Source organism: Dendropsophus ebraccatus, chromosome 5, assembly GCF_027789765.1.
Source record: "Dendropsophus ebraccatus isolate aDenEbr1 chromosome 5, aDenEbr1.pat, whole genome shotgun sequence".
NCBI classification, from domain to species: Eukaryota; Metazoa; Chordata; class Amphibia; order Anura; family Hylidae; genus Dendropsophus; species Dendropsophus ebraccatus.
In genome coordinates this window covers 136896452-136915175 of record NC_091458.1, presented here as the reverse complement: position 1 = coordinate 136915175, position 18724 = coordinate 136896452, and the positions used below count along the sequence as shown (strand labels likewise).

At 42.9% G+C, this 18724-nt stretch overlaps 1 protein-coding gene across 1 annotated transcript in view; it reads left to right on the top strand.

Moving 5' to 3' along the window:
* Positions 1-10303: 10303 nt before the first annotated feature.
* Positions 10304-18724, top strand: part of LOC138793839 (CYFIP-related Rac1 interactor A-like) — a 38486-nt gene continuing 30065 nt past the window's right edge. Inside the window, exon 1 of the mRNA XM_069972548.1 lies at positions 10304-10479. The gene's annotated coding sequence lies outside the window, so the exon portion shown is untranslated. The remainder of the gene's footprint in view (positions 10480-18724) is intronic.

Here is an 18724-nt window from a genome sequence, read left to right as displayed (position 1 = left end):
CGTCAAACTTTGAGGCAGATGGGCTACAGCAGCAGAAGACCACAGCGGGTGCCACTCCTTTCAGCTAAGAACAGGAAACTGAGGCTACAATTTGCACAAGCTCATCGAAATTGGACAGTAGAAGATTGGAAAAACGTTGTCTGGTCTGATGAGTCTCGATTTCTGCTTGAACATGACAATGAGTTCACTGTACTCAAATGGCCTCCACAGTCACCAGATCTCAATCCAATAGAGCATCTTTGGGATGTGGTGGAACGGGAGATTCGCATCATGGATGTGCAGCCGACAAATCTGCGGCAACTGTGTGATGCCATCATGTCAATATGGACCAAAATCTCTGAGGAATGCTTCCAGCACCTTGTTGAATCTATGCCACGAAGAATTGAGGCAGTTCTGAAGGCAAAAGGGGGTCCAACCCGTTACTAGCATGGTGTACCTAATAAAGTGGCCGGTGAGTGTATAGTGGAAGAGTCAGAAAATCTTCTTATAAGACAAATAGATGTGGCAGCGAAGCAGGGGGAAGTCATTATTATGGGGGACTTTAACTACCCAAATATAAACTGGAAAGCAGAAACCTGCAGCTCCAGGAAGGGAAGCGTGTTTTTGGAAATAGTAAAAGATAATTACCTTTCCCAACTAGTACAGTAACCAACAAGAGGGGGGTCCTTCTGGACCTGATCTTAACCAATAGGCCAGACAGAATATCAAAAATAGAGGTGGGGGGTCACCTAGGTAATAGTGACCATAATATAGTAAGTTTTCAATTATCCTTCAATAAAATAATTAGCAGAGGGGCTACAAAAACATAAAATTTCAGGAAGGCTAATTTCCAAAAACTAAGAGAGGACCTTGGGAGCATAGACTGGGGCAATGCCTTCAGAAATAAAAGTACACAAGAGAAATGGGACATATTTAAGAGCATCCTGGGTAAATCATGTGAACGGCACATACCATATGGGAATAAAAGTAGTAGAAATAGGAGAAATCCAATGTGGTTAACTTCCGCTGTAAGGGGTGCAATAAATGATAAGAAACAAGCATTCAGACTACTAAAACAAGAAGGTAGTGGGGAAGCATTGAGCAATTATAGACAGAAGAATAGAATTTGTAAAAAGCAAATAAAAGAAGCAAAAATAGCAACAGAAAGAAGGATAGCCACAGAAAGTAAAACGAATCCCAAAATGTTCTTCACCTATATAAACAACAAAAGACTTAAAACTGAAAATGTTGGTCCCCTCAAAAATAATCTGGGTGTAATGGTGGAGGGGGAAGAGGAAAAGGCCAATCTACTAAATACATTCTTCTCTACTGTATTCACAGAGGAGAATCCCATAACAGAGGACATGACTAGGGATAATATAAATCCTCCCATAAATCTCACCTGCCTAACACAACAAGAAGTGGGGAGACGTCTTAACCCTTAGACGACCCAGGGCGTATAGTTACGCCATGGAAGTCTGTCCCCAGACGACCTAGGGCGTAACTGTACGCCCTGGGTGTTTCTCCCGCTATGAAGCGTGCTCCGGAGCGGAGCGCGCTTCATAGCAGGTGGGGGCGGCTGCAATCAGCAGCCGGGACCTCACCGGTAATGACACGCTGCAGCGATCGCGCTGCCGCGTGTCATTAACTCCTTAAACGCCGCGATCGCGGCGCGACCGCGGCGTTTAAGTGTAAGTGACAGGGGGAGTCCCCTGTCACTTACCGATCGGGACCCCCGCAGTGTGACTGCGGGGGTCCCGATCGGTAAAACGGGCCGCCGGAGCTCTCTCACCTGCCTCCGTGCGGTCCGATCGGCGCTCTGGTCACTGAGCCTGCACAGGCAGGCTCAATGAGCAGAGCGCCGATAACACTGATCAATGCTGTGCCTATGGCATAGCATTCATCAGTGTAAAAATCCAAGTACTGGATGTAGAAGTCCCCCAAAGGGACTTCAAATGTGTAAAAAAAAAAAAGTTAAAAACACTAACACACTACCCCAAAACCCCTCCCCCAATAAAAGTTGAAATCACCCCCCTTTCCCATTATATAAATAAAACATATAAAAATAAATAAATAGATAAACATATAATATACCGTAGCGTGCGTAATTGTCCGATCTATTAAAATATAACAAGCGTCATTGCGAACGGTAAACGGCGTACACGAAAAGAGGGAAAAAAGTGCGCGGATTACCGATTTTATGTTACATTATATATATAAAATAATTAATAAAAAGTGATCAAAACGTCCGATCTTCACAAATATGGTATTAATAAAAACTAGAGATCATGGCGGAAAAAATGACACCCCATACAGCCCCGTAGGTGAAAAAATAAAACCGTTATAAGCGTCACAATAGGCCCATTTTATTTATAATTAATTGCCAAAAAAAAGGATTTCATTTAAAAAAAATATATAACATTAGAGAATCTGTGTAACCTGCATATGGTTGTGTTCGTACTGACCTATAGAGTAATGGTATCATGTCGCTATTACCATATAGTGCATTACGTAGACACAGGAACCCCCCAAACGTTACCATATTGCATTCTTTTTTGCGATTTCACCAATTTATATCTTCATAAATAATATATTTGGGATTCCATCATACATGTTATGGTAAAATGAAAGACGCCATTACACAGTACAACTATTCCTGTAACAAATAAGCCATTACATGGCCTTGTAGATAGAAAACTGAAAGTGCTGGAGCTCTTAGAAGGGGAGGAGGGAAAAACGGAAACACTAAGATCAAAATTTGCGCGGTCCACTGGGTCATTTTGGGCCTGGTCCTCAAAGGGTTAAAAACATTAAAATCCATAAGTCACCGGGCCCAGAAGGTATCCATCCTAGAGTTTTGCAAGAATTAAATACTGTGTTAGACAGACCGTTATTCATAATATTTAAAGATTCTATTATGACAGGGATTGTTCCACAGGACTGGCGCATAGCTAATGTGGTACCAATATTCAAGAAGGGGTCAAAGAGTGATCCTGGAAACTACAGGCCTGTAAGTCTAACATCTATAGTAGGTAAAGTATTTGAGGGGTTTGTAAGAGATGCTATACTGGAGTATCTTAATGAAAACAATCTTATGACGCAGCACCAGCATGGATTTATGAGGGATTGATCCTGTCAGACTAATCTGATCGGCTTCTATGAAGAGGTAAGTTATAGACTGGACCTGGGGGAGGCTGTGGATGTTGTGTATCTGGACTTTTCAAAGGCATTTGATACTGTGCCGCATAAAAAGGTTGGTCTACAAAATGAGGATGCTGGGACTCGGGGAAAACGTATGCAAATGGGTAAGTAACTGGTTGTGTGATAGAAAACAGAGGGTGGTCATTGATGGAACATATTCAGATTGGGTTTTAGTTACTAGTGGGGTACCACAGGGGTCAGTGTTGGGTCCACTTCTTTTTAATATTTTTATTAATGATCTTGTTGAGGGGCTACAGAGTAGAATCTCCATTTTTGCAGATGATACTAAACTGGGTAAAGTAATCAGTACAGAGGAGGATAATATCATATTATAGAGGGATTTGGAGAAGCTAGAGGCTTGGGTGGTGAAATGGCAAATGAAGTTTAATGTGGATAAATGTAAGGTTATGCACTTGGGCCATAGAAATAATAAATACAGTTATGTGCTAAATAATAAAACACTGGGTAAAACTACTTCCGAAAAGGAACTGGGGGTATTGGTGGACAGTAAACTCAACTTTAGTGATCAGTGCCAGGCAGCAGCTGCCAAGGCTAATAAAATAATGGGATGCATCAAAAGAGGTATAGATGCTAAAGATGAGAACATAGTTTTGCCTCTTTATAAATCACTGGTCAGACCACATATGGAATACTGTGTACAGTTTTGGGCACCGGTATATAAGAAGGACATAGGTGAACTGGAGCGGGTGCAGAGGAGGGCAACAAAGGTCATTAAGGGAATGGGTGGGTTACAGTACCAGGACAGGTTATCAAGCTTGGGGTTATTTACGCTAGAAAAAAGACGTCTTAGGGGCGATCTGATCACAATGTACAAATATATGAATAGACAGTACAGAGATCTTTGTAGTGGTCTTTTTACTCCTAGGTCTGTAACCATGACAAGGGGGCATCCTCTACGTCTAGAGGAAAGAAGATTTTATCATCAGCATCGACGCAGGTTCTTTACTGTACGAGCGGTAAGACTGTGGAACTCTCTGCCACATGATGTTGTCATGGCCGATTCATTCAATAAGTTCAAGGGAGGCCTGGATGCTTTTCTTAAACAATATAATATAACAAGTTATGGGCATTAGATTTCCGGTGATACGTGGATCCAGGGATTGTTCTGTGTGCCATTGCAGTCGGGGGGAGTTTTCTCCCTGTGGTGGGGTGGTTGTTGTCTGCCTCGTGGGGGTTTTTGCCTTCCCTGGACCAACACAGTAGGGTTTCCCTAGGTTGAACCTGATGGACTCGGAGATTGTGGGTCCCCATCCCTTCTATTATCTCCAAAGTTATAGTTACATTGTTAGGCTGGGTTCACACTACGTATATTTCAGTCAGTATTGTGGTCCTCATATTGCAACCAAAACCAGGAGTGGATTAAAAACACAGAAAGGATCTGTTCACACAATGTTGAAATTGAGTGGATGGCCGCCATTTAATGGCAAATATTTGCTATTTTAAAACAACGGCTGTTGTATTGAAATAATGGCCGTTATTTACTGTTATATGGCGGCCATCCACTCAATTTCAACATTGTGTGAACAGATCCTTTCTGTGTTTTTAATCCACTCCTGGTTTTGGTTGCAATACTGACTGAAACATACGTAGTGTGAACGCAGCCTTAAGGTGGTTCTAAACATGTCTGGTGATGACTGGGATGACCCTTTCCTGGCTTTGACACCTTCCAAGCAATTAAACCCTAAGCAAATAACAACCTATTATATGTGGCTGACCCGCAAATATGATTACTCCACCTACACCACCACCACAGGAATATCATACTGGACCACAGTGATAGGTGACCTCACGGTGGACAATATCTTAAAAGGCTTATGCACTGCAGCAAAATACTTACCTTCTGCCTTCTATTGGGAAACGGCTTATAAAATTACCAATCGAGCCTATGTTTCTCCTCATAGGGGATTCCTTATTGGAAACACAACAGACCACTCCTGCCTGAAGTGCAAGGCCCCACACGCTGACCTCTTTAATAGTTTATGGGCATGCCCATCTATACAGGCTTTTTGGAAGGTGGTTGTCACATTTGTCACCACCCGTCTTGGACTTCCCTGCTCCCTCACCCCCCTTTGGTGTATATTCGGCATTACAACAGAAGAACCCCCAATAAGATCAGCTACCGACAAACAATTGCTATTTTATGTCTCTGCTGCAGCAAGGAAGTCCATTCTCCATTGCTGGATAGAACCCTCTCCACCGACAAGAAGGCTCCTTCTTGAAAAACTAGTTCATCTCTTCCGTATGGACTGGATACAGGCCTCTTTACTCAAAGAAAAGAAGGTCCAACATTTCTACCTTACATGGTCTAAATTCCTCCCTCTCATCCCATTGCAAGTAAGAGACAGACTGAAGCAATGCTTCCGCAATACAACATGGTATTTAGATCAGAACATTAGTAGTAGAGACCCATTTGATTTTCATTGACATCAAGTCTCACTGCTGACCTAATCTCCTTCCCCGAGATGCTGCTCCTCCTCCTTTCCTCCGGGTGCCCAGAGCCACCCCCGCCCCCTGAGTTGTCATGTTAAATGATCCATTATAATATGCTTTATCTTTATGGGGGAAAAAAATGTGCTATCATATTTTTGTTTTGTTATTTGTTGACACTATGCTCATTGGATCGTACTCCTATATTACCTTTGACCTTCCCCTTTCCTTTCTGTACCCCTTCCCTTTTGATGCTGTTGAAAAATTTCAATTAAATATACACTACCGTTCAAAAGTTTTGTGTTTTCCATGAAAAGTCACACTTATTCACCACCATACATTGTGAAATGAATAGAAAATAGAGTCAAGACATTGACAAGGTTAGAAATAATGATTTGTATTTGAAATAACATTGTTTTTACATCAAACTTTGCTTTTGTCAAAGAATCCACCTTTTGCAGCAATTACAGCATTGCACACAATTTGGAGGTGTGTTTAGGGTCATTGTCCTGTTGTAGGATGAAATTGGCTCCAATCAAGCGCTGTCCACTGGGTATGGCATGGCGTTGCAGAGTGATAGCCTTCCTTATTCAGAATCCCTTTTACCCTGTACAAATCTCCCACCTTACCAGCACCAAAGCAACCCCAGACCATCGCATTACCTCCACCATGCTTAACAGATGGCGTCAGGCATTCTTCCAGCATCTTTTCATTTGTTCTGCGTCTCACAAACGTTCTTCTTTGTGATCCAAACACCTCAAACTTGTATTCATCCGTCCACAACACTTTTTTTCCAGTCTTCCTCTGTCCAATGTCTGTGTTCTTTTGCCCATCTTAATCTTTTTCTTTTATTGGCCAGTCTCAGATATGGCTTTTTCTTTGCCACTCTGCCCTGAAGCCCAAAATCCCACAGCCGCCTCTTCACTGTAGATGTTGACACTGGTGTTTTGCGGGTACTATTTAATGAAGATGCCAGTTGGGGACCTGTGAGGTGTCTGTTTCTCAAACTAGAGACTCTAATGTGCTTATCTTCTTGCTTAGTTGTGCAACGCGGCCTCCCACTTCTTTTTCTACTCTGGTTAGAGCCTGTTTGTGCTGTCCTCTGAAGGGACTTGTACACACCGTTGTAGGAAATCTTCAATTTCTTAGCAATTTCTCGCATGGAATAGCCTTCATTTCTAAGAACAAGAATAGACTGTAGAGTTTCAGATGAAAGTTCTCTTTTTCTGGCCATTTTGAGCGTTTAATTGACCCCACAAATGTGATGCTCCAGAAATACAAACTGCTCAAAGGAAGGTCAGTTTTGTAGCTTCTGTAACGAGCTAGACTGTTTTCAGATGTGTGAACATGATTGCACAAGGGTTTTCTAATCATCAATTACCCTTCTGAGCCAATGAGCAAACACATTGTACCAGTAGAACACTGGAGTGATAGTTGCTGGAAATGGGCCTCTATACACCTATGTACTGTAGATATTGCACCAAAAACCATTTGCAGCTAGAATAGTCATTTACCACATTTGCAATGTATAGAGTACAGTGCTTTTCCTTTAAAAATAAGGACATTTCAATGTGACCCCAAACTTTTGAACGGTAGTGTATATAACAGCTTTACTGAGCAGTCTCTGAGTAGTACAATACACTTTTGCAGCAAATAGATAATCTTTACACAGACTTTAGTGCTTGAACTCGTTTTTGCTGAGAAGATGCTTGAGGAAGTAGAGTAGAGGTAGTTGTAGGGGTGCTTACAAACTTTTATATATGGAAGATGACAGGCAACTTCAAAATTTACGATGACTCCAGAGCAGGACGAGCATCTAGATTACATCTTACATTTGTATAAGCACATCCCTCACCCCAGATCTGTGAGCTTTGCAGGATTCAGTTACTAGGCAGGGGGAGCTCTCTGCAAATTCCTATTGGTTATCTGCACAGAAACTGCTTTTGGTACAGAAGAGAGAGCAAGAGAGAGCATCCTCATCTGTGACTGACTTCTCTTTCTGCAAATCCCCATCTTGTAAGCTGGCTTCATTCATGATTCTCAGGAGGGATACAAACATCTCCTTCAAACTGAAGGAGTAAGATTCCTGATGTTTTTTAACCCCCATTATACTAGTCAAGATCCAAGAAAATTATGCTGCATATATATATATATATATATATATATATATATATATATATATACATATATATTTATGCAAATGCTATCTGACATTCATGAGGATGGCGTGCAGATTTCTCATTTGCAATGACAGTTGTGTTAAAGGGCCGCTGTGCTGCTATTTTAAGAAAGAGCTGGAAGGTGCTGATGCTCCATCTGGGGGGTGATCCACCAATTGTCAGCATACAGCAGGTTAATCTGCCCATGCACACGTCACAGTTGGTCTGGGGGGAGGGTGTCTGCTTTTGTAATGTATTTTGCACTGTTAGCAGCTGCAGGACTCCTTGGTACAGAGACATACACATCCACACACACAGCTACACTGTGCTGCTGCTGCCTCCTCTATCCTCACACGCTCCTGCAGATGGCTGTGCGGTGAGTGCTGTGTGTGTGTGTCAATGTGTGTAGAAAGGGCACAAGGGAGCATTGGTTATTCTGTGTCTAGATTTGTACGTTCATTCATTTATTTGTTATATATATATATATATATATATATATATATATATATATGAGATACCTTTAATAATGGATGAATGAATGTGATGTGGAGCTTTACCTATTTCAGTAGATGTGCATGTTGCAACGGTAGATATAGTGCATGTTATATATGGTATTATGTAACGTAGAACCTATTATTTATCAGTAGGATTAGTATATATTCTGCATTACAGAATATATATAAAACAGAGGTAGATCTAGCCACGTCCAGGCATCATGCCGTGCATTAAACATCTTGTCCAGTTGTATAGAGAAGGTCTGATGTATATGTGTAGCCGGCACATTTTACTATCTACTTTTAGTTGTATATTTCGCCTTGGAAATATCTCTAGAATGGAATAGTATATGACCAGAATGTACACATTTCTATTTATGAAGCCAATAGTTCATGGTGGAGTCAAGTCTACCACCACCAAGCTCCTGCTTAGTCTTCTCCATCTTTAAGTCTCATCTTTTTCCTTTCTGTTTCTTTTCCCTCCATTTTCTCTCCTTGGCTTCTCCTGCCGCACTGTGCTTCCACCCCTCCTTACCGTCTTCGCTCCCTCTAGTGATGCTGGATAATGGATTTGTACTGTGTAAGGGACAGCTGATTCCATGGGAGAGGCAGGAGAGAGGAAGGTTGGGAGTTGTCTGCAGCTGGGGACAGTGGTACATGGCATCCACAAAGTGGAATAACCCTCTAATGGTCAGCTATGGGGATGTGTAAGCTTGGGTGGGCAATGCTGGAACAAAAGAGGGGATTAGTTCTTCAAGGGCGAAGCTTTATAAGAGTTACCGAAAATGACAAGTTTTATAAATATCCTAGCGTCTTTACCTTGTTGCATTGAAATTGCTCATTGTTTTCAATGGATTGTTGCATTTCACCAGTGTGAGGTCAATATATATCATCATTATAATATAGAAAGATTCAAATATTGCATACAGCTTCTATATAGTTATCATGGGTTATGTCGGCTTTTTTTAACCATACAGGAAAATCACATTTAATAGCAATAAAAGGATTTAGCAGGTTCGGATAAATAGAGCGCTTTATTTTGTGGCTTCATCTGGATGAACAATAGCTGTATATTCCCCACTGTATGGCCTCACTGCTTAAAGGGGAGCTGTGCTTACTGCCATTCACTAGCATAAAACTACAGAGAAAATATTGGTTTTTTTGAAGCCATCAAGGCATAGAACCCCTATATAATAGGTATATCCTAAATTTAAGAAAAAAAGTTTGTGTGTATATATATATATATATATATATATATATATATATATATATGCAAAATTTAAGAAAAAAGTATATATATATATATATATTCTTAAAACCAAAGAAAATGGAGGCCATACCCTACCATACTACCATACAGTCTACAGCCTTACCAATTCTTCAGCCAATACCAGCTTACTTATAAGAAAGAGCTCCTAATGAAAGAAGGGATGCTGTTACCTGTGTCAGGAGAGGAACATGTTATCCTGAAAAATAGATTGCAGAGGTGACGAAGCCGAGATTACACAGATTATAATGAAGAAGTACTGTATTCACCCATGGAAATAATTAGCATCTATGGGAAAAATCTACTTTGTTCCACATTTTTTGTAGTTTATTACTAGGTGTACTACAGTATAATTTGGATATGTCTGCCATTGACTTGTATTGCAAGATAAGATAGATTTGGTAGGACAGAAAGGCAGTAAAAACTGCATGCAAAGTGTGAACTGGGTTTAGTATGGTTTTGCTGTAACACCTCCAGTGGTACTACTGAACCTAACCTGGATCACCATAGATCTCTATGGTGTAAAACCCATGCTAGGGTACTTTTATTATCAAGTTGTCTTATTGTCATACAGTTGTGTAAATGAATACAACTGTGCTCTTTTTATTAAATTAGCTTACATCTTTGTATTGTTTTTCCTCCATGGATCTAATAACTTCCTGGTTTCTTCTTTGAACTATGACCCTGCTGTTGCCCTGCAACAGTGCGTACACTTTCCCACAATTCCCTTTGCTTGCAGCCTCAGTGGAGGCCAACTGCCAATACCTCCTGGAGATTGTAGTTGAACTGAGCATGCCTTCCTGAGGGTTGTAGTGGGTTGTAATCAAGGGCAACAGGAGACCATTGTCTTGTGGGAGGTGGGAAACACTGCTCTGATGGCAGGGATCTGATGATAAACTGGAACTTCAGACAGTGACCACATTCAGCACTGGTAAGAAGCTGCCTCCTTTCCTCCCAAAGTTTTCATAGTAAGTCTGGTGGCAGGGAGATTAAAAAACAAAAACAAAAAACAAATGTGTACCATTGCCTTTTACCAGGATTTTAACACCTAGACAACATTACCAAAATGGAATCTAAAATGGAAGTATATATAGATAATTTGTTAATAGGGTAAGGCGTATAAGGCCCTAATCTGTCCCTGTACCCTGACCCTGCATTTCGCAGCAATTCCCCTGATAAATGCCATGGTGACAGTCCCCTCCTAGGAAGGAAGGCAAGGGCCAAAAGGGAGGGCGAGCAGAGTCAAAGGGCTAAGTCAGTATCTGGAGATCATAGTATGAGAATCAACAAGGAGAGGATAACCGGGTACAGTCCAAGGATCAAATAGGCAGAAGGTCACATGTCAGGAGAATCAACAGACTGTGTGTAAAACACCAGGATCAAATAACCGGGAGGTGACACATAAATACAAAATTGGCAAATATGAGGTTATATAGATGTTCAAGCTGAGGGTCAGATACAAAGAAGGTCCAATATCAGATCGAAAATGCTAGTAAGGTTAGAAACCACCTCCCTGACAGTGAAACTTGGGGCCCTGGCAAACGGAAAAACACTGATGATGGCAGAAGGGTTGGGGAGCAGCAAATGTTGTTCTCAGCATTGGATTAGGGCTAGGTAAGTACATTACAGTACCCTCCTTCTACGAGAGGCCACTGGACCCTTAATGCAAGGACGTGGCTTGGATAGAACCTGTCTATGAAACCTCATAACTAAAACATAGCATACCTAGGCATGTATGAACTTGGCTGGTACCCAAGATATCCACCAAGGACCATATCTTTACCAGTAGAGAATATAATGAAGAGACCTCGGACAAAACGAGAATTCATAATTTTAGAAACCTCGAACTGTAGTTGCCCTTTGACTTTCACTAGAGGAGGAGGCTTATTGGGGAGGTACAATAGACTGAACGTGTTTCTTAAGAAGAACCTTGTGAAAAACATTGTGTATCCTGAAAGACTCAGGAAGCTGAAAGTGAAAAGAGACAGGGTTAATAACTTCAGTTATGACATATGTACCAATATATTTAGTGGTATTCCCATCATAGCTTATTATGCCCTATCCTTAGGATATAGGATAACAAGCTGCTCAATAGGGGTCTCCAGATCTCACTATTCAGATTCTCCAGTTAGAATAGGACATCAGGATGCACATATGCGTTGCAGCTCCATTCATTCTGTATGAGAGACAGAGAGATAGCCAAACAGTGTACTTGGCGACCTATGGAAACTCCCAGCCACCAGCCAATCATCTTCTTATTCCTATCCTATGGATAGGTAATAACAAGCTGGGATGGGAATACCCCTTTAAAGGGGTACACCAGAGGAAAAAAAAAAACATTTTCAAACCAACTGGTGCTCACTTGCATTGCCTTTACTAGGCAAGGTTAATCATTGCATTGTCCGTGCGTCCATTAACAGACATGGTTATCAACTGCACAAAAGATCAAATCAGCCGATTTGCAATCAAGTGCCCTTGACTCCAGAGCGCCACACAAGCGATGGGTGGTGACAAACATGTTCCATCAAAAAGGTAAATGGCAGACTGTTACATAGGAAGAGAGGACCCTGCCTACGAGGGCTTACAGTCTACAAAAGCTTCATGAGGTGGGAAAGCGGGGTACGTAGGAAGGATTAGTAGTTCCGCCCCAGTGCACCAAACCATCTCATTTACATATCAATTAGAGTGAAAGATTTAAAGTGACTCTGTACCCACAATCTACCTCCCCAAACCACTGGTACCTTCGGATAGCTGTTTTAAATCCAAGATCTGTCCTGGGATTCGTTTGGCAGGTGATGCAGTTATTGTCCTAAAAAACAACTTGCAGTCCTGTGTCAAATTGGCTCGGCCTCTCCATCCCTCATCATCATTAGGAATGCCCCTGGGCAGGATTTTTTCCTATTCATTGCCTGTCTGAACACTGCACAGGAGCCTTAACGATCCAGCACATGTGTAGTGTTTACACAGGTGATGAATAGGAGAAATTATTCTAGGGGCTTTCCTAATAATAAAGGGGGTGGAGAGGAGGGACAGAGTGGTGTCGCAATCCTAGGGCATAGACACTCTAGGCCATGCCAATTTGACACAGGGCTGCAAGTTGTTTTTTAAAGTTGTTTTTTTAGGAAAATAAATGCATCACCTGCCAAATGGACCCTAGGATAGATCTTGGATTAAAAGCAGCTATCTGAAGGTACAACTGGTTAGGGCGGGGGCAGTCAGATTGTGGGTACAGAGTCGCTTTAACAAAAATCAACAAAGGTAAGGAATCTACCTTCATCCTTAGGGTCTCCGGCCCTATGGGAACTTAACTAGTTACTATAACAGGTTAGAGAGTATCTTATTATTATCTAACAAAGCCATAAAGTAACAGCATGTATTTTGTAAAATTGGGAGAGATAAGACAGTAATATGGTTCAGTGGCCTAAAGGAAATATTGGTCACAATATAAGCTGCAGTGGGTAATGATCTAAAAGCAGCTAAAACTCAACTACAGATTAAAAACAAAATAAAATGTATTGTTTAGGCAGTGGAGAAAGTAGATAGTTGGTGGTTCACTGGCGCAATCTCTTTTGCAAGAACCCTACAGGATACCCAACACGGATTTGATGATTTCAGGACTTTAATAGCAACATGCTTCCAGGCAGAGCCGTCTTACCCATTGGGCAGGGTAGGCGGCTACCCGAGGGCCCTTGCGTCCTAGGGGGCCCCTGCCCTCTGTGACATACCTGTATTTTTTGCTTTATAAGACGCACTTATAAAACTAAGTGCGTCCTATAAAGCGAAGACGGCTTCCAAGCAGTGCTGAGCACCGCAAGGAAGCCGCCCCGCCCGCCCCCTGTATTGCCGCTCACTCTGCGTATGCATAGTGAGCGGCCCTGAGCTACCCCCTCCGCCCGCCCCTTCTATCACCTCTCAGCTGAGCCGCTCAGCTAAGTGGCGATAGAAGGGGCGGGCAGTCCAGGAACTCACTCGTCCGCCGGCCCCAGCAGCTGATGTTTCCCGGCAGCGCGCTCCCGTCATCCTCCAGGAACAGGCAGCGGGGTACAGAGACGCTGCCTGTGTCCTGGATGTGTCGTGCAGCCGGACACTTCTGGCACAGGCAGTCTCTCTGTACCCCGCTGCCTGTGCCGGAGGATGTCGGGAGTGGCACGCTGACGGGAGAGGAGCTGCTGGGGCCGCCGGACAGGTGAGTAACTGGTTTGTTGTTTTGGGGGACACTGGCTACTATAGGGGTACTGGCTATGGGGGAACTGGCTACTATGGGGGGCACTGGCTACTATGGGGGGCACTGGCTACTATGGGGGTACTGGGTACTATGGGGGGCACTGGCTACTATGGGGGGCACTGGCTACTATGGGGGGATTGGCTACTATGTGGGTACTGGCTACTATGGGGGGCACTATATGGGGGGATTGGCTACTATGGGGGGCACTATATGCAATGATGTGGGGGATTTGATGGGGGTGGTTTGGGGGGGGGGGGCATTTCGCACCTCTGCCCAGGGGCCCATAATGCTGTTAAGACGGCCCTGCTTCCAGGTGGTGACTCTCCTCTTCATCAGGATGCGCCAGTGTACACACAGGATATATCAAGAGGCACACCACAATTTATACCTGCTAGCAGACGTAGATTGTAGTAAATTGAGTGTGTGGGTGGCCAGGCCCCTTTACATAAAATCTTAATAAATTCCCCTATTGTGTTTGCGATGAATCTCCGTAATATAAGGCTTTGGTTGCAAAACAATTGCGCCCCTCTTCTCCATAGAGCAGAAAAAATACTTCACACTGATAGGACAGTCTGACGGACTGAAAGTTAAAAATTTAACATTTATGGGTTTGCAAAAGATCAGTTCTGTATGAAATGGCCATATTTCCTCTTTAGAATTTACAATGGGTATAAATGACAGAAATGTAATTCATCTTTACAAGTAAAAAAAGAGAGAAGACACAGTAGGCTGCTTGTAAAAAAAGGAGAAGTGAAATAGGTGGATATAGAAGGCATCGGTCCTGCTGAGACCACTTCCACTGTGTTGCTACAGTACTGTGACATGCATAGAAGTGCACCGAAATATAGGAACAACGGTCTGCAGAGCAAGGAATTCTTTCTTTTTACTTTTTTAAACCCATTTGTCAAGAATAGAAATCCCCCCCCCCCACACACACACACACACACACATACATATATCCTGATATTGTTCTGATATGGTGCTCAGATACTCAGTATAGAACTACTGTGCAGCTCCTTTAGGCTACCAGCCTTGGCTGGAGCAGTAGCTTTACATTAAGGAAAAAGGAGTTTTATTCCACTGTGCAAGGCAAGGAGAGGGACGACAACTAGTCATCTGGGCAGGGAGCCGCCGGTGGCTAGTCACCACTCTCTGTCTATCAGTGCGCAGGCAGGGATGATTGACAGGCAGAGAGTCTACCAATGGGTCTCTCTGCCTGTCAATCATCCCTGCAGAGTGTGCTGACAGGCAAAGAGGTGTGACTAGTCACAGGCGGCTCCCCATCCAGATGACTAGTTGCCGCCTCTTTCCGGACCTCACACTGCGGAATAAAACTTCTTTTCCCCCAATATAAAGCTACCGCTCCAGCCAAGGCTGGTAGCCTCAGGGAGCTGCACAGTAGATCTATATTTTGCAGCTGGGAACCATAACAGCATATTACATTCCAATTAATGTAATGTGGATCACAAGCCAATAACTAGAATATTCTGTGTAGGCAACTTGATATAGACCCCACAAGGTCTAGAGCTAGCTTCCAGCTAAATACATTAAGGGAGGAGGAAACAGAGTATTCAGAGGCAAAGAAGGGACGGTGGAACTGTACGTGAGAGTCATAGAGTATGCTGCACATTCCTGAAGGTGGACCCAATGAAACCAAGTGAGAAGTCATGAGAGTTATGAGCAGTACCTATGAGGTGTTTCATACAGATCACCTGAACTCTACCATCCCCCTGTCTAAGCATAAGGGTCCTATTCCACGGGCTGAAAATCGAGGGCTGCAGGGACATCGTTACCACCGATTCGGCCGATTATCGCTCAGTGGAATAGGCCCCTCCGTGGAATAGAGAAACGATCGGCTGATCGCTTATTTAGGTGCAAACCTAAAATTTTCGGGCACCCACCACGCATCGCTACGTAGAATAGCAGATCTAGCAGATGGCCACTCGTTTACATTATTGATCCGGCCCCCATCGGCCCGTGGAATAGGACCCTAAGGACAGTCTTTTGGTGTAACAGTGCTGGAATACAGATGTGAGCTTGATTGACCTTTATCCAATGCCAAAGGAAACTCAGAGTCAACCAGGTTAGAGAACAGCAATGATGGATGTTAGAAAACAATACTATGCATAAGTGAAAAGGTAGGATGATTAAGGGGTTGTTTTTCTAGTCTAGTCAATGCCCAAGGCCGGGTCTGTATGGGTTCATTCCACCCTAGGCACTTTGAATAGTGATGCCCTAAACCAACACCCCCAGGAGCAGGGAGCAGTAAGTGTTGGGCTGTGTTCCTATGTTGCCTTTGTGTTAAAAATGTAATGTGAGAACACGGGGAGATTTATCAAACATGGTGTAAAGTGAAACTGGCTCAGTTGCCCCTAGCAACCAATCAGATTCCACCTTTTATTTTCCAAAGGGTCTGTGAGGAATGAAAGGTGGAATCTGATTGGTTGCTAGGGACAACTGAGCCAGTCTCACTTTACACCATGTTTGATAAACCTCCCCCACAGTCTTTCAGCACTTCGTGGGTGCTGTTCCCTGCTCCACTACTTACTGAGGCTAGCAGCTGCTGCATGGGGTTGTTAACTACGGGTAGGACCTGCACTTCCAAGCGCATACACTTGCTTCCACGGCCAGTGCAGCAGAAAAGAGCATTTGCAATATGCTGAAAGACTGTGTTCCCACTTTGCTTTTTTAACATAAATACAATGTGGCGAAACTGTATAACACTGTATAACCCTTAGCCGCTCTTGTCTTGATGGCACCTTCCCCTGAACTGCAGCCTCTAATGATCAGGTGACCATCACTAGATGCTGCAGTGCAGCTGAAGAGATTGCCAGGTAAGGAGAGAGGGGTTAGTACTGAGTCCCAACCCAGGAGAGGAACACCTATTCCGATGTGTGGAACAGGGAATTTGGCTAAATCCCTCCTTTATCTCTATACATCTACATTTTATCTACATATACCCGCCAGACCACTGCTTTTAGTGCAGTGTGGTGGTAGGTAACCTAAACAATTAGATGTCCCTACCTACTTGGATGATCCACCCAAAATGACATCCCCTTTAACCTCTTAACAGCAGGTCATACTTATGCTGGTTAGTCACCAGGTAGTGCAGCACTTGCAGGGTGCTGAATAAAAAAGGCCTGGGCACCTAGAAATTCATAGGCATTTCCTAAGTCCCTTGGAGTCCCTACAACAATGAATAGCAATTTTTTAATAAAAACTGTTTAAAGGGAATAGCCATTTTTCCAAGAATTATATGGATAGGTGATATATGGCCCCTACTTTTCTGGCCTTGTCAAGTACTCACTATTCTGCTTTCAGTACTCTACTTTTTTACACTACCGTATTTACATTCATCCCATACTTGTTATTATCTTTTCAGTCTCTTTTCTCCAGTTTTGAGCTGCTGCTTTCTGCTGAAGGCACAAAAAACTGTGTGTGAGCTGTACTCTTATCTACCCCTCCCTTCCTAGCCAGATGGCTGCCTAAACGTTTTAGTTTCTTTTTCATGCTGGGAGGGTTAATCTGAGGTCTTGTTGATGAACTCACTGTGATTAATCCTCCCAGCATTACAAAGTTCCTAAAATTTTGCAGATATGGGCTTGTTAACATCAGCAATCTTAGAAGGGAGGAAGGGGGGGGGAGGGGAAGACAAAGAGAAAAGCTCGCACAGATTTTTGTGTCTTCAGCAGAAAACTGCAGCTGAGAACTGGGGGAAGGAGACTGAATAGATAATAACAAGTATGGAAAGAATTGTTAGTCTCACCATGGGCAGCAACATAAGAAAAGTTATGTTTGAAAAGAATACCCCTTTAAGTCCTTTTAATGCAGGGACTTCTAGTACCTTTCACACTTATGCATTAAAAAAAGAACACAGAACAGGAGATGAATCTAAATAAAGATTTTATTAAATAGGCTTAATGGATATTTCATTTGAACAGCAGAGACCCAGCGTGAATGAGAATGAATGTGAGATAATGTTTTATTATTGAAATAGTTTGAATCTCATTGGACACCATTGTATCCCTGTGATTTCTAGCAGTTCAGTTCAGTTCAACATATTAAAAAACACCTGCATGGATTCGATTATAGCTTGCTGGTCTGCACTTGCAATAGCATTCTGGGGTCGCTTTTGATAGGTATGGAGGTGTATCTTATTTCTTCTGACATCATAGCTTATACATCCTCTCCCCATAATGCAGTGGGCTAGTTGGGATTCAGGGTATGTGCCATGGCTCAGGGTGCTTCATACTGTTGTTTTTGGGTGACTTGTCACAGTGGCTAGGAGTGGGTTCTACCCACCCAAAAATATAAGAACAATACTGCTCACAAGTGCTAGTGTAAAAAATATATAAAACAATACCTTTTCTACAGACTCTAGTAGCAGGAGATACCTCCCGGTACCCTCTCTGGGGGCCCTATAGAAGCCCTTGCTTAATTAGTACAGTACTCTGCCCGGATGTGCATGAAGTAGAATTTGAAGAACTCCTCATACCCACATTTAGATAAATCTGTGTTATCTGACTGCTTTCTTTCTACACAGTCTCAGGGACCGCCCTGTGTGGTAGTACCAGTACCAGGCCTCTGTGTCTGGGTGAAGCTAACTAGTGAAAGTTTTCCCACATAGTCAAGCATTGTCAGTAGAGAGTGGCTAATGTGCACCTGTGCTCTACTGTAGATCATGAATACAAATCAACTCAATGGTGCTAACTAGTAGGGGGTAAAGAGGGTAATAGAACAAAAAACAACATATGGGGCCAGTAGCCCCCTCCTTTTACAACACCCCCACTAATGGTGTACAGGTATAAAGTAACAAATAAAACTTAAAAGGGTTATCCAGTGCTACAAAAACATGGCCACTTTCCCCCCCTCTCTTGTCTTCAGATTGGGTGGGGTTTCAAACTCAGTTCCATTGAAGTAAATGCAGCTTAATTGCAAACCACACCTGAAC